Source organism: Eulemur rufifrons, chromosome 9, assembly GCF_041146395.1.
Source record: "Eulemur rufifrons isolate Redbay chromosome 9, OSU_ERuf_1, whole genome shotgun sequence".
Lineage (NCBI taxonomy): Eukaryota > Metazoa > Chordata > Mammalia > Primates > Lemuridae > Eulemur > Eulemur rufifrons.
In genome coordinates this window covers 41,300,736-41,307,709 of record NC_090991.1, presented here as the reverse complement: position 1 = coordinate 41,307,709, position 6,974 = coordinate 41,300,736, and positions in this window count along the sequence as shown.

The window sequence follows — 6,974 nt, the reverse complement described above, 5'->3', positions numbered from 1 at the left end:
GTACAAGCAGGTAATGCAGTGCTAGCCAATGAGAGTTGAAGGGACATTCTGCTGGGGGCTGTGGGAAAAGTCTTTTCTTACAAAGGGATGCAAGAAGAAACTGTTAGTCTTATGTGTCAGTTATTTGCAGTATTGGCCTGCAGTCTCTGGATGTGTGGCAGCCGCCCTGGCACCACGAGGTGACTTGACAGGCCCTTGGAGGGTGGTCAGACAGAAAGACAGAAAAAATCCAAGTTCCCAGTGGTGTCATTGAGCCCCTGAATTGACTGATCCAGAGCTTCCCTACCTCTGGCCTTCCTGTTGTATTAGATAAGTGTTCTTGTGTCCTAATTGATGCTGTCTCTCTCACTAGAAAATCACTGAAGGTAAGAACCATGGCTTCTTCCTCCCTGGATCTCCAGCACCCAACACCAAATCTGGCTTATTGTGGGTGCTCAACAGATGGATGGATGGATGGTTGTGGGAGTGGGTAGGTAGGTAGGAAGATGGATGGATGGGTAGGTAGGTAGGTAAATGGATGGATAGGTAGGTGGGTGGGTGGGAGGATGGATGGGTGGGTAGTTGGGTGGGTGGGTAGGTGGATGGATGGATAGATGAATGGGTGGATGAGGGAATGGATAGATGGATAGATGGGAGGGTAGGTAGATGGATGGATGAACGGATGAGTGGTTAGATGAGTGGATAGGTAGATGGATGGAGCTCACCATCTCTCGCAGCAACTTTATTCCAGCATCTGTTCTTCTAGTTCTCATCATACCCTTGATCAAGGTCAGAGTGGACTGAGTAGGCATAAAGTTCCAAACTCAGGATACCTGCACGAAGCCTTTACATGAACACAGGCCTGAGCTCTGCGTGGAGCTGACAGGAAAACTTGGACCTTCCCAGCACTGATCTCAGAAAGAGCTCTCTTACCCAGGGTTTCATACAGAACTCTGCCTCTCACTTGAAGATGAGGCACTCCCATCTCTTTGGGGTCCCCACCCTGGGCCTCCACTTCCCAACACACAAAGCAGGAGCTGCCCAACACTGCCATAAAGCTGTGGGATCTGAGAGCAGGCCTCCATGCATTCCAAAGCCTCAGTTTCTACACTGGATACAGGGGAGCTGCAGTGGCTTTGGTGAGATGACCCTCTTAGATAGCCTCAGTCACAGGATCCATAGGTCCCCTGTGAAGATGGTGCTTGCAATAACCCACTTCCAGCAAGAGTGGGTAGCAGCAGGAAGACACGGTTTTATCCTTCTGCCCAATCATATGCTGATCCCTTCTGTACACGTCATCCCTGAATGAGAGAGCCAGCCCTGGTGTAGGGTGGCATCTGTGGTTATGGAAGAGAAGAAAATCTATAGCTCTATCTAGGGATTGACCCATGACCTTGACCTCTTGGGCAATGGATACTGACAGCTAAATCATCATTCCCAACAGCCCATTGTGCATCCAGACGGTGTGGCCTCACAGCCTGGGACAGCCCAGTGGAAGGTCAAGCAGACAGCCAAGTCATTAATTGGTGGCTTCATCCCGCAGGCCCTGTACTATGTGCGTATATGTGTGTGTGTGCGTCTTGGGGTAGAGGAAGAGGATTGTGTGCCTGTGAGTGTGTGTCCAGCCCTGCAGACCAGGGTCCTCGAAGGGACCTGCCCCAGTGTGAAGGAAAGACCCCGCCCAGCAATGACGAAGTGGCCAGGACATCTTTCCACAGCATCTGGGAGGAATGGGCAGGGCCGGATGTGGGCCGACGACCTTCTCCCTTCCTCCTGGAGAGGAAGCTCCTCCTGTGCCACCTTTGTGCTGACCACTGGGCGGTTACAAATGCGCTCCCTGCCTGTCGTTCTCTTCCTGAGCAGTGAGGAGCTGCTTGCTCAGCCCAGCCCAGCCCCCACTCCCGAGACAGCTGGCCCACGAAGGAGCTCCGCATCCTGGCTTCCCACCACGGCCGGTGGGTGGAGTGGGAGGCGAGGAGCAGAGGCCAGGTCAAGGCCTTCACCCCGGCCTCCTCTGGAGCGTGGCTCCCTCACCTCTCCCGTAAGAAAATAGGCACAAGGTTGCAAAGGACTTCCCTGAACTAACAGGACAGGGCCAGCAGAAGGATGACGAGATCTCTGGGACAGCAAGGTGGCAAATAAATTTAACTTAATAAAACACTCTAATGGCATGTATCATGTTCCCTTCGTAATTATGAGTGTGAACTGTCAGAACCTCACAACAGTCCTATGAGGAAGGTGGTATGATTGTGCCCACTGTACAAATGAGGAAGTTGAGGCACAGAGAGGTTAAACAACTTGCCCAGGATCACCCATCTGGCAAGAGGCAGCACCTAGATTTGAATTCAGGCTGCAGAGTGGATGCCCTTAACTAGCATGCAACCCTACCTCCTAAAGGTACAAACAAAAAAGCACTGCTTGAGCACCATGTGTGTGCCACGCACTGTCCCAGTGTCCTGCCTGGAGCCCACCATTTGGGTGACTGGCAGGTGACTATGCCACAGCTATACTGCAGTTAGGACAGTGAGGATCATGAAGCCCGTATCAAGATGGTTCCAAGGGAAATGGGAGGGCAGGAGACAGAGGGACAAATTCCATCTGACAGTAGCACCAACCATGTGATGTGTCAGGGACTTTCAAATACACGATTTAATCCTCACAAAAAAAGTCATAAGGAAGCCAAAGGTCAGAGAAGTCAAGTAACTTGCCTGAGGAGGCACCGCCAGCCACTGGCCCAGCACAGGCCTCTCTGATAGCAAGGCAAGATGGCTTTCCACTACACCAGGAGCACACACACTAGGAGACTGGCCAATGAAGGAAAGGGGGACTCGGATAGTTCAAGTAGCCTGTCAAGGTCAGTGGGAAGCAGGAGGCTGAGCCAGGATTCAAATGCACTTCTGACGCCCCCATGAGCAACGCCAAGGCTCGGGGGTTCTTGGCCCTGCTGTTCTCAGGACTGCAGATCTCCAGTCAGGGCTTCCCTTGCAGGAAGAAGAGGAGGAAAGTCCGTGCCCTGGTCCTGCCTGGCAGGGAGGGGCTGAGCATGGTGGTGAGTGTTCAGAGGGGGTGCGTTGGGAGGGCCAGCCGGGTGCGGGTGTTGGGCTGGGTGGGAGGACAGCTGGTCCTCTGCGCTTACCTGAGTGGCCCTTCCCAGCCTCCAGCCCTAGCTTGTGGCATGAACAAGGCTTGGTGACCCTCAGTGCAACTCAGCTCCCCTAATTAAAAAAAAAAAAAGAGTAAAGATTGCCTCTCAAAGTGCGTGCTATTTTCTTAAAAACGGGCAGACAAAAAGGCCCCACCAATTTCTATTTTGCCCTGGGCCCCTTAACCACAACTCCATTTGGGGGTGGGGGGCCGGGGAGCTCAGCCCCGGCACTGTGGGAGAGCAGCTGGGTGCCAGCCCCGCCTGGGCTGCCCACCCCCTAATCCCCGACCAGTGGAATGTGCTTGATTCCAAGAGGTGTGGAGGGTGGGAGAGCCGCAGTCGGGCTCCTTTAAAAAGCCAAGCGTTCAGGCAGGCTGTGGCCCTGCTGTTTGACGGTTCTTGACGGATGAGCCCCCAGCCCTCCTGTCCCCCCTTCTCCCGCGCCCCCTCACTCTGTGAGGTCTGGCTTGTGCAAGGAAGCCTGTCAGTGTCGGGACACGTTGGCCCCATGGCCTGCAGGGGAAGCGGGCCTCTGAGGGACGCCTGCCGTCTGGGCCTCACCTCAGAGGGCTCCTCTCGCCCCACGCCTCAGGGTCCTGGGCGCTTCCCTTTCAAAGCTGCAAAATTATCGCCATTAATGCAGCTTGTCTCTTGGAGGCGCTGAAAGTAGGGTGAGGGAGGAAGAGGCCCTGATGGCCTGGGGGAACCCGGCTGAGCTGGCCTATCAGGGCAGCGTGTGGAGAGGGAAAGGCACTGGCCGCTTGGTGGGTGTTGAGTGGGGGTTTCGCCCGAGGAGGGTGAGGACTATTACGAGCACCCTGGGGACTCCCAGGAGCTTGGCTGTGGGCCTCCGTGGAGATGTGGCTCCTAGTGAAGGAACCACGAGGACTGACAAGGCCAAGGGCAGAGAGAGACAGGGCACGTTCCCAGGGCCAGCACCTGCACCACCCTGAGAGTGAGTGCTCCTTAAATCCTGTGCCCTAGGTGCCTCCTGTGCCTCACTCTGGTCCTGGGCCTGAAGCCCGAGTCACCTCCAACAGAAAGCCCACCTTGACTACCTTCATACCCCACTCCGAGACTCTTTGGGTCCGAGGGACTTCAGAGGACCCCAAATGGAGGAGCACTCCGGCTGGAGAAGTGGGGGCCCAATTTGTGCATCAGTAAGTGCAGGCCCTGCGCTGTCAGCTGGGGCGGGAGTGCGTTGGGTGGAAGACGTGCCATCTAGGGCAGCTCTCTGTCCCCAAGGAGCCTGCAGTCTCACAAGGAGCCAAAGGTCAAACTCCAGACCTGCACTGCCCAGTAGAAAGGTAGCAGGAGCTATGCACGTGAGCCATATATTTAATTTTAAATTTCTAAAGGTCATATTAAAAAAGGAAAAAAAAAACCAGGTAAAATTAATTTGAATATACTTTATTTAATCGAATACATCCAAAATATTGTTTCAACATGAAAACATAAAAAAGTATTAATGAGCTGTTTCACATTTTACCCTTTTTTGTACTATCTTTGACAGCTAGTGTGTGTTTGACACTGACCACACATCTTGATTTGCACTAGCCACGTTTTGAGTGCTCGGTAGCCACGCGTGGCTAGCAGTTAGTGTGTGGGATGGCACAGCTCTCGACAGTGTGGCTCAGGCCACGGGAACAGCACCTTCATTTTAAGGGGAGCAAAACTGAGATGAGATGCACCAAGGTGCAGCAGGTCTGGGGCGTGGAGAAGGGGTTAGAGATTCCTTCCTGGAGACTTTTCTGTCTGGGTTTGGATGGGCTGCTCCTCCTGGCAGGCTGAAGGCAGTCAAGGTGGGGGGCTGGGTCCCGAGCTCTGGCCCAGGCCCGAGGTTCTGGAATCTCTCTGTCTGCAGGGCCTCACCTGCTGCCCTGTCACCTGAGAGGCAGTTTGAGGGAGGGAGCTGAGCACTGGACTGGGAGTCAGGACATGAAGGTTCCAGCTGGGCTTTGAACGTATGCAATGTGTGCAGGTCACATCCCTGCCCTGTGCCTCAGTTTCCTTCTGGGCAAATGAGGAAGCTGATGGGGGGTTTACACTTTGTTGATTATCAAGGGCACAGAAGGAAATTACTCAACACTCCCACCTCCCACCCCACACCTGATACTGCCAGGACTCACTGAATGGCAGAGATGAATGGGAATGAAAGAGGAGCCCCTGCGTGCTCTGGGCAAGCCCGTGGGGCTGCAGCACAGAGGACTTCTAGGTCACTCTACACTGGCCTGTCACAGCCTGAGTCAATTCAGAGACGTATATCAAGCTCTCCAGTGCACCAGGTCCTCAAAGTACCACCGATCAAGTGGCTTTCATGGTAGGGCAAGGCGTCCTTACCCCACACGTAAATGAAATAATTCCTGAGACATCCCCTTAGCCCACTGCCTGCCCAGCCTGGAGTAGTTGAGCAGACTCATGTGCAGATGCAAGCAGGGTTTTGTCCTCAAGAGGCTTATGGTTCAACCTGGAGACTGATTATACATGGAAAGTCAACATGCCCGTGAGAATGATAAAGACAAGAGGGTTGAAAGGCCGCCACTGCCACGGTGGTCAGGAAGGCTGCTGGAGGAGCTGGGATCTGAGCCAACTTGGAGGAGGGGACACGTCGCTGTAGGAGCCAGCAAAGGCCCACAGGTGTGAGCACACACCACTTTGAGCACCCTGGGTGGGACCCCTGACTTGAGCCCACGGTCAGGTCAGCGGGGCAGGGAAGAAGAGGCTCTGAGTTTGGGAGGAACAGGTGGGTCTGTCCGAGGAAGACAGAGTTCCAAGCTAAGGAAGCAGTAGTGGGGAGCCACCGATGGTTCCTGAGCAGGACTGACGTGCATAAGGCGGTGTCTGAGGCAGATGAAGCAGAAGGCAATATGCTTGGAGAGGCAGTGGGTGAGGGGCAAAAAGCTTCTGTGACACCTTCTGTGACAATGACACTCAAATCTTGTGCAAAACCCTTTCATTCTCCTCAATCTTCTTCCAACTCAGTGAAATATATAGAGTGGGTCCTGTTGTCCTCATCTTATGGATAAAGAAAATGAGGTTCAAAGGAATTAATTAATTTTTCCAAAGGGACCAAATTGGAGAATCAAACTCAGGCTCTGTATATCAAAATTCTGAACTCTTTCCACTATCCCATGTCTTACTGGTATGGGAAAGTGGGGACCCAGAAGGTGGAGACAGGTGACCGGAGAAGGGTCCCCAGAGAGGGAAGTATATTCAGAGAAAGTAGAACTCACTTGACCTGAGCATCCCTTCAAAGTATTCGCACTTAAATGCTGATCTGGTGTCTGATCCAACTGGTGCTTAAACCCCCAGGCTGGCAGTCAGTACAGCCTGGGTTCAGGTCTCAGCAGGCCACTTACCTGCTGTGTACCTTTGGACAATTTACTTAATCTCACTGAGCCTCAGTTTGCTCATCTATAAATGAAGACACCTGCACACAAGAGGCTTGGAAGGCATGAATGAGATCGTTATTATTATAATCCCGGGGAGACCGATCTCCTGGTCAGTCCCTCAAATCTAAACTAAGCCAGCCTAGTGCTCGATGTGTTGACATGCAAGTCTCCCCCGCCTCTACCATCAACCAGGAGACCACCACCCTCCCCCTGTAACTTTTCCCAGCCGTATGCCACACTGCCTGCCTCAGACCTCCTCTCCAGAGGATGCCCACACGTACGCCCCCTGTTCCATGTGGCCCCCAAAAGCAGGGGGCTCCGAAGGCATTCCTCCAGTCTGGGAGGGCTTCCTTGAGACTGTGCTGAGCACTGGGAATGCCTAACGATTGTGGAAATCATTTAGCAAGAGAAAAAGCCAGACCTTTGCCCTGGCCCCGCTCACAGGTGATGGGGTTAAT